The sequence below is a fragment of the Petaurus breviceps genome, unplaced genomic scaffold, assembly GCF_028583685.1.
Source record: "Petaurus breviceps papuanus isolate PSGF00001 unplaced genomic scaffold, PetGlider_PUasm1.0 174, whole genome shotgun sequence".
NCBI classification, from domain to species: domain Eukaryota; kingdom Metazoa; phylum Chordata; class Mammalia; order Diprotodontia; family Petauridae; genus Petaurus; species Petaurus breviceps.
Genome location: NW_027185761.1, coordinates 74113101 through 74129872, shown reverse-complemented (window position 1 = coordinate 74129872; position 16772 = coordinate 74113101). Strand labels below are relative to the sequence as shown.

At 52.3% G+C, this 16772-nt stretch overlaps 1 protein-coding gene across 2 annotated transcripts in view; it reads right to left on the bottom strand.

Annotated features, from left to right (window-relative positions):
* Nucleotides 1-16772, bottom strand: part of ELMO1 (engulfment and cell motility 1) — a 391469-nt gene that overhangs the window by 320684 nt on the left and 54013 nt on the right. The window contains exon 1 of one of the 2 annotated variants that reach the window (XM_069084406.1): nucleotides 16307-16493. The exons of the other annotated variant lie outside the window; for it this stretch is intronic. The gene's annotated coding sequence lies outside the window, so the exon portion shown is untranslated. Of the gene's footprint in view, nucleotides 1-16306; nucleotides 16494-16772 lie in introns of those variants that run through there. 2 annotated transcript variants of the gene reach the window in all.

Below are 16772 nucleotides of genomic sequence, written 5' to 3'. Positions count from 1 at the left end.
GGGATACAAAACCAGGAACCAATCAATCCCTGGCCACCAGGAGCTGACATCCTTCTGGGGCCTAGGGAGGGTCATGGGGCCCCGAAGGAATCTAGAATCATCACCAGAAAGCTAAAATGTCAGGGCTTGGAAACAAGACCCAAGCCAAGGCTGCTTTCAGCACAGAAGGGAAACAAGATGAATACAGAAAAATCCAGCACTGAAAAGGGACCAAGAGAAAAAGAGGAAAGGAGGCGGTGCAGAGCCCACAAGCAACTCTTGGTTCTGGGAGGGAGACCTGGGCCCTCTGGGATCCCACAACAGGAACTCCCAGGATGCCGCCATCCTTGGGCAGGTTCTTCAGGCAGGAAAGCCCATGGAAGATCAGGATTCAAATCCTGCTTCTAACGGTCAGTGTCTGAGGGACCTTGGCCAAATCCCAGCATGCCCTAAGCTGCAGAATTGGGGCCAAACAGTCCCTACCCTCAAGCAGCTGTTCCACTGGAGTCCCTGCCACATTCTTTCCTCTCCCTGCTGCTCAGCACATATCACAGGAACACAGTGAGTCTCCACTGACAGCATAAACACCTTCCCCAGCCAACTGTATGGCTAAGTTACCCATTGGCAGTCACGGGGTCTTTACCACTGCATTACAGTTCTGTCCATGGCTTCCTTTGGGAGATAATCTCTATCCGAGGCAGGCAGCTGGCACACCAGTCAACAAAGATCCATTAAGCCCCATGTGCCAGTCCCATGTGCCCTCAAACTCATGCCCCCTTTCCTTTTAATGATAAAAACCCTGGCCCTGCCTCATGGTGCATCCAGCCTGGTGATAGCAACAAGCAGTGTTTGAAGGTGTCCCCATGACTTGCTTCCCAAGAAGGGGGAAAGCTAAAATGGGAGTCATCTGAGTTTCTGAGCCTCAGGCTTCTCATCTGCAAAATGGAGCTAAGAGGTGATAATAGAAAGCCTTGCCCACCGAGAAGGGACATTACAGAGATCCAAGGCTGTCTGTCCTGTGTGTACCAGGCAGCCACCCGGCAACCTTCCCGGCTGCCCGTGGATCCCAGCAAGATGTCCCCAGCGAGCAGCCGCCTACCTCGGCTTCGGACTCCTCCGAAGGCGCCGGCGGGGCCGAGGCTTACCTCTGCTGCTCTTCAGGGCTGGATCAAAGGAGCAGGCCGGCATCTTGTCTCCGTGGCGACAAGAGGGGGCTGAGAGCTGCGGAGGGGACGGGGGAGCCTGCCCCATCTGCGGCTGGCCCCGGAGCTCAGCCTCTCCTGGCAGTGACAGCTCCAAAGGCGAGCCGGCTCCATAGTTTGTGACTGAGCGAATCAGGACAGGGATGTGCGTACATGCGACAGGGTAACCTGGGGCTTGCGCTAATGTTTCTCCATGGTAACCCACTTTCCTCTGTCTAAAAAAAAACCTCTTAGCCAGCGGTACCTGAGCCGAAGCAACACACAGCCCCCGAACCGAACTAGAGAGCTGCCCCCCTCGTCCCTCCTACCCCAACACTGAGGAGTCGGAGCCCAGGTGAGGGGAGTGGGTGGCCCGGGCTGCCGAGCTCCCACACCACCCGAAAGGACTCCCGGGGCGCCCCAGGCTGCCGAGCTCCCACACCACCCGAAAGGGCTCCCGGGGCGCCCCGGGCTGCCTCCCGGTTTTTAAAAGACAGAGAAAAGAAAAGCTGAAGGGGGAGGGAATAAAGCCCTGAGAGCTCTGACAAAGACCGGAGCTCCCCAAAGCGAGGACGGAAGAGGCCAGGGGGAAGGTCAGGGGGGAGCAGAAGGGGCTGACAGCCCAGCCCAGAGATGGGAAGCAAGGCCAGGAACCAGAAGTGTTTCGGGGATGACGACTTCACCTTCTGACAGCGACATTCCTCCTTCAGCCCCAGCCCTGGCTAGTAGCTGATCACTATGCCCTGTTCCCAAGCCTACACGCACTAATTCTGTGCCAAGCACTTTGTCAGGTGCTGGAACAGAGAGCCAAAGCCAGGCCCGTCCCTGCCTTCAGGGAGCTTCCTTTCTGGGTGAGGGGAGGGGGAGGGAGACTCTGCAGGTGCCCGGGCAGGCAAAGACATTTGAGGAAGGGGACAGTTGGGGGAGGAGACCCAGAAGGGCTTCCTGTAGGAGGGGACAGAGTTCCTAAGAAGATCCGTAAATGAAACTCGGGATTCCAGGAGGTGCTGGCGAGAAGGGATGTCACCCCAGGTGGGAGGTCTAGCGCCAGACACAGAATGCTGAGTTTCAGAAACAACAAACAGCCCATTTTGGCCAGCATGAAACTCATTCCTTCAAGAAAGGACCGCAAGGACAACGTTTCTGACTAGGAGCAAGCTCTAAGACTTCTTTCACGAGTCTTTGGAGTAACATGAACCAGGGAAGGAAAATGAGCTCTTATTTTTATTTTTGAAAATAATCCAACAAAATGAGTTTCAAACTACTGGTAGGGTTCTATTTACAACAGCGAGCTCTGTGTGCTGGACTGCCAGCCCGGAAAAACCAACGTTTTGCTATCTGATTATACCGAATAACACCACACAGGATTGCTTTGTGGTTGTAAGAGACTGGAAACAAAGTGGGGGCCCAGCAGCTGAGGGAGGGCAGAGAAACCCGATCTTATGATGCCATGAGAAAGGAGAGGAGGATTCTGAGAAACCAGAGAAAGCTGCTTCGGATGGTGCGGCATAAAAGGGGCGGAATGGAGAGCTGGCCTATGATGACCCACTTCACAACGAGTGCAAAGGGGCCCTCCCCTCCGCAAGACAGCAGGCTTCCAGTCAGGACCGGAGGTGGTGGGCCACGGCTGCATAATAAGGCATGTACTATCTTCAGGGAAAGTGCATTTGTTTTTCTCAAGGAAGGCTGGGCAGTGATGGTGATATCTTTAACAAGCAAAAAGGCACCAAGTAGCACATTTTTTTAAAACAACAACTTTGTCCTGCAAGAGGCAACGTACACATCTAGAGAAGAGCATTTTCATCTGCTATGAGAGGATCTGCTTTCAAATCCTGCTTCTGACTTTCACTGTCAGTGTGACCTTGGGCAGCTCACTTAACTTTCAAGGACCTCAGTCTTCTGATCTGTGAAACCAGTGGGCTGGGCCACATGGCTTCTTGCAACTTGAGATCTAGAACCCTCTGACAACACTTTTCCCTCCCATCTGCCCTGCTCAGTTTGTCCAAGCCCCTTTGCATGCCATGGCTGTGGAGGCTCCTTCCTGACTTCAGTGACCCCACTGTCCTGCCCTAGAGAACATCTCTGTCTTGGGGTCCAGGGAGCTGGGTACCCGCATTATCATTCCCCAATTTGGGACCAGTTTCTAGGGGCAACCCCAGACTAATTTTTGTGGGTCAGTCTGTCTTCTCTTGACCTCTGATATAGCCCTGACTCCCTGTCCCCAAGTCTGGCTCCAGAGCCAGGCGTGAGAGCATCCCTGGGCCCCCCTTCAAGAAAGGTGAGGCAGGACTGAGACCAGACTCATTGTCCTAACAGTCCTGTGCTCCTGGGAACTGTCCCACACCCAACCCCTCAGGAGGAGAGGCAGGAGGCAGCAAGGCCCCTCCAAGTGGACAGGATATGGAGAGTCCTGGTCAGGGCCAGGAGAGGAGCAGGAAGAGCCCATCTCAAGTTCCAGAAATGGGGGGCGGGGCAGGGGGTCTATTTCACACACTGCTCAGCCTTCTCCAAACAGTATCTCAACTGGAAGGTGTGTGACTATAGAAACTCAGTCCCATCTCCACTCTCCTGGTTCCTGGATAACTTTTTCTCCACTTCCTTTTCCTCTGTTTTCTTTACAAGGCTGTGGTGTGTGCTGTGACCCAGCAAGCCCTGAGGGAGGCAAAGCCAGGCAGGCAGGCCCAGGGTGAACCCCAAACACAGGAAATTGGCCCCTGCTTCTCCCCTGCCCCCACCAAGAACCATCCAAAACTTGTTTCCAAATTGGTGGATCAGAGGACAATGTGCTAAATAGGCATCCGTCTCCCTCCCCCCCCCACCAGCAGCCACACCACTCCAATCACCACCGGAAACCACATTACAGCTTGTCATCCGGTTACAGCTGACACAGAACACCCCGTGCCTTGTTCATGGTGTGAAGGCTGGTTGGCAGAGACAGGCAGCTCAAGGGGTAGCAGCCATGATGTCAGAGGGTGGCAAGTCACTGTGATGCCCCATTACCAATGCTCTCAGAGTAAAGGACTCAAGGCCAGGCTGCCAGGCCCACAGGCACCTAGAGGGCCTCCTGGAGACTCAGTTTCCTAATCTGTGAAATTGGAACAATATCACTCTCCACCACAACCCCCACAGAATTGTGGTTAGAAAAGTACTTTGGGAAAAAAAAGCCAAGGAAAAAGAACACTGGCTGAGGAGTCAGAGGATCTGGGTTTGGATTTCACCTCTGATGCCTTCTACCTGTGTGACCTTGGCTAAGTCCCTTGGCTTCCACCTACCTCCACTGGTGACAAAAGGGGTTAGTCTAGATGGCCTGGGAGGACCCCACTCAGCTCCCAGAAGCCTCATCTGTCACTAAGCACCTGAAGAGTCTGGGCCAAGCCAGGGTTCTCCCCTCTTGGCTTTAGTTTCTTTCTCTGTAAAATGAGTGGATTGGTTTGGATGCCCTGGGAGGAGGGGATCTCAGCAGCTCAACGTCCATGCCCCACCCCTTTGACCGGTCTGTTTGAATTAGATATCATGATGGGGGGGGGGTACAATGATGATGATAATACTGGCATTTCCTTTAGGGGGAGGGGGAAGTGTCCCAATCAGGATTCCATCATCCTGGGGACTCCCACAGTGGAAACTCCTTCCTACATACAGATAAGCATCACAATCTTAGATTGGGACCTGGGGCCCTGAAAGTCACCAGCAGTCTGAACCTCTGGCAGGCCTGCCCCAGGTGCTCCTCCTGACCACTCAGATCCTGCCAATCACCCACCTTGTGACCTCAAGAGGAATCTCTGAACTTCTCTCCTAATCCAGACAATGGGAGAGCACTCTGGGGAGGACCCACCCTGCAGGGTTTTGGGGGGACAAATGGGCTCGTGGGCTCTAAGTTCTTGGCCAACATCAAAGCAGCATGGATAAATGCAGCTGTTGTTATGGCTGCTGGCGCTCCCTGGGCAGCGATGGCAGTGAGCGGTGAGCACATCCAGTTTGTCCCTGGCAAGAGCCTTGGAGTGCTTCCAGGCCTTTCTGCCACCTCAGGATGGCTCCAAGGCCGGGCACACAGGAGATGATGCCCTCGTGGCCTCCAAGGCTGGGCACAAAGGAGATGATGCCTGCGCAACCTGGATAAGACCTGGGAACTGGGAGGAAAGGGAGCCCAGGGCTGACAACACCAAGTACAGAACGAAGAGGGCTTCCTCTGGCCCAGCCTCAGGACACGGGGGGACCACAGAGAGTCACTTCTCTCTGATCCTAAATTTCCCTATTGGACTCTGAGCTCTGTCTCTGCTTCTCTAATCCCTTCTTCTTCAGCTGCATCTGAAACCCTTCAGGCATTGATGCTCCTGGATCAGTCATTAGCCCCCTTGTAAAAGCATTCATTGTCCTGGACGGATGCTTTGACTTCATCTGGTACAGAGTTTCTTAGCCTGAGCCCCCCAAATATGCTGTGGCCACTGTATTTCCACAGAACTGTTTTTTTCTGTAACTTTATGTGTTTTATTCTATTCAACAAAAACCATTATTCTGAGAAGGGGCCCTGGGCTTCACCAGCCTGCCAAAGGGGGCCATGAGCCAGAAAAGAAAAGGTCTTGGGCCAGGATTTACCAGCGAGGAGAGGGGAGATGACCTGTCCCCAGTACTGAGAGTTAGGACCCAGAACCATGGTCTCCATACTGTGTTCATCTGTAGGCTTCTCTCTGTTACATTATGTTGACTTGGAGGCTTGGATTCAAGTTCCTCAGATATTTTTTCCAACTCAGAGATTCTGTGATGTAAGACCTAAGCCCCAGCACTCGGACCCTTTCCTGCCTTGCCACAGACTGTGCCTTGCATTTCTCCTCAGAGGAAGCCTCCTGCCCGGTGGTCTTGCCCAGCTGTGTAGAAGATGTGTCCAAATCACAGGATCAAAATGTACTGAATAAAACAAAGCTGACGTCAGGATCTGATGGGTTCTGAAGGCCCTCCCATGTGACAGCAGTGTGGGAGCGTGTGCCCTAAGCCTCAAACATTGCTGCCTGTTACTGCCAGGATCAGATGTCACGTCTTGTTTCCCTTTTTAAGACCCTTACTTCACAACTCCTTCCCACCTTGCTCCCTTACTCACTCCCCATTACTCTGGGATCTAGTGGGGTTGCCTTCCTGCCTGCTCCTTGTCCAAGACACTGCCAGGCCCCCAGGCCTGGGATGCTCTCCCTCCTTACCTCTGCCTCCTGACTTCCTCCAGGCCCCCCTGAACCCTTCCTGACTTCGTTGAGTTCCAGGGTCTTCCCTTCTATTTCCTATGGATCCTGGGGGTTCACTTGCTGTGGGGCCCTATTAAACTGTGAGCTCCTGGAGGGCAGGGGCTTCCTTGTGCCTGTCCCTTTATCCCTGATGATTAGCACAGCACCTGACATACAGTAGGTGCTCAATAAATGCCCACTGACTTAACTTGACCAGTGTCTAACTTCACAAGAAAGAGGGAACCTGAGGTCAGTCCTAGCAGGTCTCTAGTCTGAGCTAGCAGGAGAAAAGGGGGGCACAGCTGACCTCCCAGGCTCACCTCCTGCTGGGACCCTAGGGGATCCCAGAAGCTGCTCATCTCAGCACTGCCCCACTGCACAGATGAACCCACTTTTCCTATTTCCTTTATTAAAGACTGCCACAGCTGATCAGAAAGGGCCAGTGAGGGAGGGAGGGAGGGAGGGAGCAGCCTCTCTGGGCCAGCGTTCTTTAGATTTACCGATGTCAGCCAGGAAATCTGAGAAAATGAGTTAATCCCTTCCATCTGAGTAGGAAACTCCCAATACAGAGAAACAAGAAAAATGGGAAAGGGGGGGGGGGTGGTAGGAGAAACAGACAGAGAGAGAGAAAGAAAAAAGAGTGAGAGAGAGAGTGACAGAGAGAGATACAGAGAGAGAAAAGGAAAGAGAAACAGAGACAGACAGAGATAGAGAAAAGGAGACAGAGAGACAAAGACAGAGAGAGAGGAAAGGAAAGGAAGAAGAGAAAGGATGAAGGAAGGAAGGAAGGAAGGAAGGAAGGAAGGAAGGAAGGAAGGAAGGAAGGAAGGAAGGAAGGAAGGAAGGAAGGAAGGAAGGAAGGAAGGAAGGAAGGATTTTTCTACCTACTGTTATACTGCATTTCTGCACCAATTGAGTGCAGAAGTGCCAAGCCCTTGACTTAGACTTTCTCCTTTAATTTAGACAAGTGCCCTGAGGTAGATTCTAATATTGTTCCCATTTTGCAAAGAAGCAAACAGGCCCCTGTCTCAGAGAGTTTTAGTAACTTGCCCAAAAGTCATACCCCTCATGCTGGATGGGATGGACTGGAAAAAGGGAGGATGTTGTTTGGCATATTCAGAGAGATCCCTCCTTCCCTTCCCCATGTGGGGGACACATTTCCAGGAAATTGTTGGGCTACACTCTGAATTCAACTTTCCTTCTCATTTAAAAGAGCCGCCTCTGGAACCAATTGGCACACTCTTTTTCTTGGACTTGACCTTCTATGTTAACTTCAGAGGCAAGAAATGCAAACTGTTTTGAAGCTAGGCGCCCCAACAAGTGCTCCAACACCCAAGTTCACAGTTAGGTGAATGCCTGACCAGGAGCCGGGAGCAGGAGCCCCGGAGTTTTCCCAGGCTCTAGGGGCCTGAAGCCTCTCCTTCTCTGCAGGGTCTCCTGCCTTACAGAATGCAGGCTCCCCTAGAGCTTCAAAGATGGTCAGAAAACCACCTCAGAGCTTCCTCCTGCTGCCCACCTGGGGCATCCTCTTGTCCCCCTCAGCGATGCTATTTGCAAAGGCAGCCCCAAAGTTCCCAGACTGATGGTAGAGGGCTGATGGCTTTGCATGAGGAAGGAAGCCCTTCCAAGTGGCATCAGCAGGAATGTGAGCCATCTAGAGTCTCCCACAGAGAAAGGGCAACTTGGGGAAGAATTTGTGAGGGTGAAACCAATAGGCTTCCAAGCATCACCCAGTAGGCAGGGGAAAGCTGCTTCCCTCTGATGTTGATGCAAATAGAACATTAAAGTGACTTCAAAGACCAGGCAGGAAGTACTCAGCTCAAGCCTCCTCAGTGAGAGGCTTCTCATTAGCAAGCAGCAAAGAGAAGGGCCTCTCTGCAGAGCTCTCCCAAGGGAAGTGGAAACCAGTCCCAGACTCCTTTTTTTTGGGTGACCGAGTCTTTCTTGCTCATAGCTGCCAATGGTCAAGCCTAGGAAAAGCTGGAAAGCTGGTGGCCACAGCAGTGCAGGGAGAGGCAGGGAGGGGAGGGGAGGACTTGGCCTCGAAGCCCAACTCTGACCAGTGGTAGACTGGGACCCAGGGGTCCATCTCCCAACCTCCCGGGGTTCCTCCACGGTCATCTGTCCTCTGGACCTCTTAGGATCACTAGCCAATAAGGTCTCTTACAGCTTCGTGATGCAAGGTGGTCAAGCTAACAGATTCTCATTCCTCAGGAGCAGATGTTCTGGGGTTTCTAAAGCCTGTTTTGCTTGGTTTTCCAAGGCTGATCAGCTCAGCAGGTCCTCCAGCACATCACCATGGAATACCTATGTGAGGTTTTCTCAAGTTAGAGAGAGGAATAAAACCATCGATGGTCATTATTCCATACCAAACTAATGATGGTCACCTGACCGGGTCTGGACCTCCATTCGTGCTGGAAATCTGATCTCTCCCCGGTTTGATGCAAACAACAGGCCTGAGCTTGGCCATCTGCTATCTTCCCCAGGCTCCCTGGGGAGCTCTCTGAGGCACCTCACAAGCTAAGGAAGGCACAATGGAAGAGGAGGGGAACTTCCGTCAGCACCAATCTGGGAGAGCTTTGTCACGGCTTCTACTTTCACAGGATTCTGGAGTGGGAAGAGGCCTCAGCAGCCTCCAGTCCAAGGCCCAGACCAGAAGGGATTCTCCTTTTGGATGTGCCCAACAGATGGCCTTGCAGCCCCTGTCAAGGGAACCACAGGGAAGGGGCACAAAGTCCCTCATGAGGGAGCCTGTCCAGCTTTGGAACCATCATGACGCTGTCCAAGGTAAAGTGGCCTCTCTGCAATGCCTGCCTGTGGCTTCTAGGTCTGCCCTCTGAGGCCAAGAAGAATGGGTCTAACCCAATCACCAATCATGTCTGCAGCATACAAGTCATCACAGCCCATCCTGAAGCCATCCTTTTAGACTGAAAGTCTCTCAAGAACAAGAACAAGGTCATTCATGTCTCTATATCCTAGGTCTTAGCACCTGAAAGTGGGCATAGAAGGTATTTAATAAATGCATTGGATTGAATTTACATAAAGGCTTCTCACCCATGGCTGAGTAGGAGGACCCCAGAGCTGGGCTGCTCCAATCCACTCCTCTTCCAGATGAGGATACCAAAGGTCTGGTGAGGTGACCAGATGCAATACAAAAAGCTCATATTTCAAAGTGCACTAAGGTTCGCAAACTCTTTGCCCTCAGCATTCTTTGTTTTGAGCCCCACAACAACCCCGGGGGTGGGTCACCACTGCCAACACTCCTGGTTTCATCATCATCCCCATTTTACAGATTTGGTGCCAGATTCAGCTGGTAGGTCTCAGAGCCACCTTTGAAGCCCAGACTTGCTGACTCTCCTAAGCCTGGGCCCCTAAGCACCAGGTCCCATGGAGTCTCACCAGGTTATAGCAACAGCTTCCAACTGGGCTCTCCGAAACAGCCCATCCCTCACACCCCTGCCAAAGTCACCATCCCTACTAACCAGACTCCAGGAACTTCGGGCCACCTCTGAAATCAAATAGAAAGGTCTCTGTTTAGCTTTCAAAGCCCTTCACGGCCTGGCCCCAGCCTCTTTCCCGAATCACTGGGCATTGTTCTCCCTCCTACACTCTGGGATCCATCCAGGCCCAACCCTCAGTCCCTCACACCGGACAGCACACCTCCCATCTCCCATGACTGGGACAGACGTCCTCCTCACCACAGAGAATCTCTCTCTCCCTTTAGATGCAGCTCAAACCCCTTCTGCACACAACTCTCCTGACTTCCCCAGGTGCTGGTGCCCTCCCTCCCAGGGACCCTGCTATGTAGCTGCTTTGTACCTACTTGCATTTATTCGTAATGTGTGTGCATATACCCACTGGCTTCCCCATTAGATTAGGAGCCCTCTGCAGGGAGGGATTGATCCTCTCTATCCCCAACACCAAGCCTAGAGCCCAGCAGGTGATGAGGACTTAATATTTTCTGATCCTTTGATTGAGCTGAATCTTGAAGGAAGGAAGCCAAAGAGTCTAAGGGGGAGGGGGCAGGCTGAGCTGGGGGAAAGGATTGAAATGATTTCAAATCAAGAGAAAGCAGGAGGAGTTGGAGGAGAGACTTCCCAGCCCACCCTTCCCACTGAGAGCAGAGAATCCAAGCCTCGAATGGCCCAGAGCCAAGTCAGACCTCCCCTGAGGCAGGACAACAGACTGTACCCCATCAGCCCAAAAAGGGTACCTACAGGCTTTCCAGGCTCCAACTACCCCCGGGCAGCCCCTCCCAAGCTGGAACAGCTCTAATTTCGAGGATGCCTTTGCCCTTTGGCTAAGTTAGACTCCTGACACCCCTGATAATTTCCACCATTGGGTTTGAGCCCTGCCCTCTGCGGCCGAGCAGAACTGGCCAAATCTCCCTTCCCTGCAGCAGCTTTGGGCGAAGCTTTCCAGTTACCCAGACTTCTCCAGGCTACATAAACTCGGCCCCTCCCCATCCCAGCCCCTGACTCAGGACCTGCTCTGGAAACCATTTGCTGCAGCTGGCTATTTGATGTATGTGGTGTGTGGCCACGTAGTGCCCCCGGAGGAGTGTAAGCTCCTGGAGGGCAGGGACTGGTTCTGCTTTTGTCTTTGCGCTTACTTCGGGCATCCCAGGAACTAAGAAAAATGTCGAGTAGAAACGATCGATTGGTTTCTGAAGCAGTAGAACGTAAATTCCATGAGGGTGACTACCTGGCACATAGTGGGTATTTCATAAATGCTTACTGATTGTTTTACATTGAACTTATAGTGAGTACACACCCACAGACCCACACACACTCACACACACACCCACTCTCTCTCTCTCTCTCACACACACACACACACACCCTTGGTCTTTATCATATGACCTATTTTTTGTCAGGATCCTGCCATCCTAGCCCCTGCAGTTGTTCGTTTGGTTTTTTTTTAACCCAAATACAGGGCAAGATGATTACTAGTAGCTTTAACCCACAGCCCCACCCTATTGGTTGCCACATGTAATAAGAAGTCTTAACTTCATGCCATCTGTAATAATCTGGCAAGGCTCAATAACACTCAAAGGGTAGCTATTGGGTGCCAGAGTACACAGAGCACTGGGTCTGGAGTCAGGAAGACTCCTCTCCCTGAGTTCAAATCTGGCCTCAGACACTTACTAGCTGGGTGACCCTGGGCAAGTCACCTAACCCTGTTTGCCTCCCTCAGTTTCTTCATCTGTAAAATGTGCCAAAGAAGGAAATGGCAAACATTCCAGTATCTCTGCCAAGAAAACCCTAAATGAGGTCAGGAAGAATTAGATATGACTAAAAATGACTGAAACGGCATTCATGCCTCTATCCAAGGCCCTGATAAAAATACTGAACAGAATTTGGCCAAGGACTCTGCACTGCAGTGCTCCAAAACAGTGAATGATGAGAGAATATGCACCTGGCACTTTGAGTTTGTAAAGCCTTTCACAATTCTTATCTCAATGGGTCCTCACAAGGGTCCTGGAGGTTGGCAATATTATTACTCTCCATTTTGCAGATAGAAAAACTGTGACTGAGAGAGATGCCATGATACTGAGAGACACATCACAAAGCCAGTCAGTGTCTGAGGCTGGATCTGAACTCAAGTCTTCTCCAGCCTTCTAGTCACTATGCGACTTTTACCCTCCAGCTGGCCTCCAGAAGCACGGAAGTTCTAAGCTTGACATCAATCCACTTTTCAGCTTTCTGGGACTGGTCACTCAATCCATTCTGAATGTCGCTGAATGGCAGTGCCTTCCCTTTGTGGCAATTTCCAGTTTATTCTGCATCATGTCTGTACGTAATTATACGCATGTTGTCTCCTGTTGCACTGTGGGCAATGGTGGTTTACCTTTCTGGTGACCCCAGCGCACAGCACAGTGCCTTGTTTAGGCAAAACATCCTCAGTAAACATTCTGACATGAGTGATGCTGCCCACTGAAAACCCATCTGCCCCAGAAACGTCAGCAACATTAAGGATCAGCTCTTCTTTGCAAACATGACCTACCATAGGGAAAGAAACAAGTGTCCTATCTCCCTAAGGGGTCCAGGACACAGAGAGCCTCGTACTGAAGCCCCTGACCTTGGCCTGGGTAACTGGATGGAGGCCAAGGTCATTCTTCTCCCATCCAGCCCTGGGCAGCCTGCTGGCCCAGCAGGGTTCTGAACCCCAGGAACTGGACATCAGCTGAGCCTGGGGAAAGCCTGGTGCCTCCACCATCCTGCTACACTCATTAGGCCAGAATTTCCAAACACAGTACAAAGGGGCCCAGATCTTCTCAGGGTCGGCTAGGGGTTTGGTCCCTCTCAATTCATTTTATTCTCCACCTTTTTCCCCATTTGGAGGGAATTTCCCTCCTTTTAGCTCTCTCCTCCTTTTCTTTTGCAGGCTGTCAGCACTCTCCCTTTCATTCCTAAGTAAAATGTGTTTTTTTCCCCTCTTTATGTCCTACAACACGTCAGTGGAAACCCCCTCTCCTTGGAGCATCAAAGGGCCTAGAGAAGCAAATGGCAAAGATACTGGAGGGATTTGCCATTTCCTTCTCCACTCATTTTACAAATGAGGAAACTGAAGCAAACAGGGTGACTTGCCCAGGGTCACACAGCTGGTGTCTGAGGCTGTATTTGAACTCAGGTCTTCCTGAGCCAGGCCTGGCTCGCTATCCACTGTTTCAACAGCTTTCCCCGTGAATTAATACAGAACAAAAACAAAACCACAATCATGAGACTGATACTTATTCACCAAACCTAGAATAAAGTCAATGAAAGCCCCACTAATGGGTGGTTGGCCTCAGACTCCATTCAGTGATCAATCTGGGTTCTAATACACCAAAGGAAAGGTTGGGACAGGATGTTACAAAGGGGTGCTGGTCCCTAGGCTTTGCTTAAATGTTTTTCTCTGTTACAAGGGGAAGATGGAGAGGCGATTCTGAGGTTAGAAAAAAGAGTAAATGAAACCTAAAAGAAATTAGATGGGGTGGCTAGGTGGCTCAGTGAATAGAGTACCGGCCCTGGAGTCAGGAGGACCTGAGTTCAAATTTGGCCTCAGACACTTTAACACAAAACTAGCCATGTGACCTTGGGCAAGTCACTTAACCCCAATTGCCCTGCCTTCACCCCTCCAAAAAGCAAAAACAAAACAAAACCCTAAAATAGACATTTTCCTCTGGCACTTGTTCCAGTCCCACCTTCTCCTAGAATTCCATCCATACCAGGCCAACTTGCTAAGACTAAGTGGCATTTATTCTGAAGTTTAAACTTGCAAAGTGCATTACTTCTCAGGTTTTTAAGGGTGCCACTTCTAAAAGGATGCTGGGTGTCAGGGAAGGGGGAATAAATGAGGGTAACTGGACTCCAGGGCTGCAGAGGAAAGGAAGCTACCTAGGGAAAAACACCCACCTGACAGGCCCAGCCTCACGGGGGAGACAGCATCACTACTCTGCCCCAAGAATCTGGGAGACCCTCCTCAGTGTGGTGTGCCAGTGGCCTGAACCAGGGGCTCTTGTGGCTGCTTTTCCTCTTAAACGTGGAACAGCGCAGCTTCCGTCCCCCCAGCCTACCAGATAAATAGGGATTGACCTGAGCTACTGTGTTTGAAAAGGGATGATGCTGGGGCAGCCCCAGTTCGGAGCCTGTCAGGACTCACTGGGCAGGTACTGGGTGACAGACCATCCCCGAGCCCCCACAGGCAGAGGAACTGGGAGAAGCATCAGAAAGCCCTCATTGCCCACAGGACTACAATTTCTCTCAATTATCTCCGATATGCCCAAACAGCCATCACCACACCAGGCAGGCGGGCAGCAGCACCTACTCAAGCCGCTCCACCTCGACAGCTGACCAACATAAGGACACTACCAGGTGTCGCTGCAGCAGAGAGAGCACTGATCTTAGTCACAAAGATCCGAGTTCAAATCCTGACTCAAGCACCAATTAACTATGACCCAGGCAAGTTGTTGAACCCCATCAAGCCTCAGTTTCCTTTTCTGGAAAATGGGGGTCATGGAAATAGCATCTACCTTCTAGTACTGTAGAGAGGATCAGACGAGATGGAATGTGTAAAGTCTTTCGTAAATCTGAAAATGCGGTATAAATCTGCGCTCTCCTTTATCAGCTATGCTACGACTGTCGTCTCTCTAACAACCACACGCCCATGGTTCTCATCACCATCGTCATAGCGCGCTAACACAGCCAAGGCCACGGGACTTCTTGTGGAAGGCAAACCCCTTCGGAGTGGGGCGGGGAGAGTGGGCTCGGGGGCCAGCCGCACCAGCAAACCTCAGCCTGGCCCCTTGGGGGCCCGCGACTGTCCGGACGCTAATACTAGGCCAGGAATGCCCAGACGGAAAGGCCCACGTTCGGGCTTCCCAGCAGTGGTTGGGAGAGTCCGCGTCGGTGCGCCGAAGACCCCCCAGGTCCGGGATCCGTCCGGTGTCTCGGGCCACGCCCCTCGTCTGCATTCCTCTTGGCTAGGCTCCCTCCACCACCGGGTCTGCCTCAGGCTCCCTTTCAAAGGCTCACACTGGCCTCAAGTTCAAAATAAAACAAAATAGCCACAATTCCTTTGTGCGGAAAGAAAAAAGACACTCCCAAGTTCAGTGGCAAGTTGTTAAAAATCCCAAACCAGGGAAGTGTTCGAAAAATCCCATTTCAAAGCTTTGGGCTGTTTCTCCAGCACCCAGAACCCGCCCTCCCTGCCAGCCTGCCTAAAGGGCAGCTGCCCTCAGCTTTCCAGGAGCGGAGGAGTGCAGTCAACTGCCTTGAGGCCATGGCTGGGACTTGCCGAATAGGCCAGAGGAGGGAACAGGATTAAGAGCAATGATGGCAGGAAGAGCTAACACTTCTGCTGCTCCCTGTGGTGGGGGCAGCAGGAACCAAGGAAAATGGGGAGGGGGAATACACGGAGAAGAGCCAGGACTCCTGGGTTCAAGGACAGCTTTGAACACCCCTGAGTGACCTTGGCACATCCTGTCACCTCCAAGCCCTCAGATTCCTCATCCACAAGAACCAAGGGGTCTGGCTTGAAACCAGCAAGGCCCCTCCCAGCCCAGGAAGTCCAAAAACAGCTGAATTCTCCTGTGGGCACCTCCTACCGGGGCCCCATCACCATCACCTTTCTCCCTCTCTCCATACCCAGTGCCCCTTCCCCCTTACTGCCTCCCTCTCACCTTACCAGGACCCACGATGGTGCTTAGCACACAGCAGGTGCATAATAAGGGCTTGCATATTGATGGCTGATCTTGCTGCACCTGGATGGGAGTTCCTTTTTCCACCCTCATCCCCCTTCCCCCCAACCCCCAGGAATCAGGACACTGAACCAACCTTGGCCTTGAGTAACCACCCACCCACACCAGGCTGGGGAGGACTTCAAGTCCAGTTCAGAAACATTCACAATAGAGGCCTGCCTCTCACAATAGAGGCCTGCCTCTCCATTGTGATTTTGAAAATTTCGAAAGGAGGAGATGGCCTGATTACAAAGTTCTTTTTAAAGTGAGGGATAAAGAGAAGCCAGGGGCTGCCTCCCTGGAGAGATGCAGGTTCCCTGCAGCTATGGAGAGGGGGGAAAGCCCCGACCCTGCTTCTGGGGAGAAAGGAAGCTTGCTGCCCATCCCTGGGGACAGAAGGGCTGTATGGAGCTCACACCTAAGCCTGGACCACAGGCCCCTAGGTCCTGCCCTCAGCCTTGGGAGAGGAGGCCTGTATCCCCTTACCCAGCTGTCACAGGCCCTGCCTCTGGGCTCATCTGAGATCTGCAGCCCACCTCGGGGGGCCTGGAGTGGTCACTTTCGCAGCTGTCACAAAGACCCCCCAGCCCCTGCCTCAGTCATGGGAGAGGAGGCCTGTAGCCCCTTAACCAGCTGTCACTGGGGGCCCCCAGGCCCTGCCTCTGGGCAGAGGGGAGGCCTGAAGTCCATCCCTGGGGACAAAAGTAGTCACTTACCCAGCTGTCACTGGGAGGCCCCCAAATCAGCCTCTAGGCTCACCGGAGATCTGCAGCCCCCTACCAGGGATTCCAGAAGCCCTCTTGGATAGTCAAAGACCAACATTGGAGTCAGGCTGAGCCCCAGGCATGCAGGAGCAGAGCCAGCCTGGGGAAGCCCAAGGTCTCCAGAAGCCCTGAGGCCCCACCTACTATGAAGGGCACCGGGCTCTTCCTTCCTGTAATTCTATGCTGACCTCCCTTTTCTCTTCTCCAAAGTGGGCTGGCCCCAGGGTGGCAGATGCAGACCGTAAACAGATAACAAAGAGCCTTTCACAATTAGTTTGTCTTCATTCTCTTTTGTTCCTTGGAGAAAAGCCACAATTCCCGTGTGGTAACTCCCTGCTCCTCCCCAGGCACTCACAGTAACCTTGCCATCCCTTTCCTGTGCCCCATCCATGCCAACCAGGGGTCAGGAGAGCTCTGA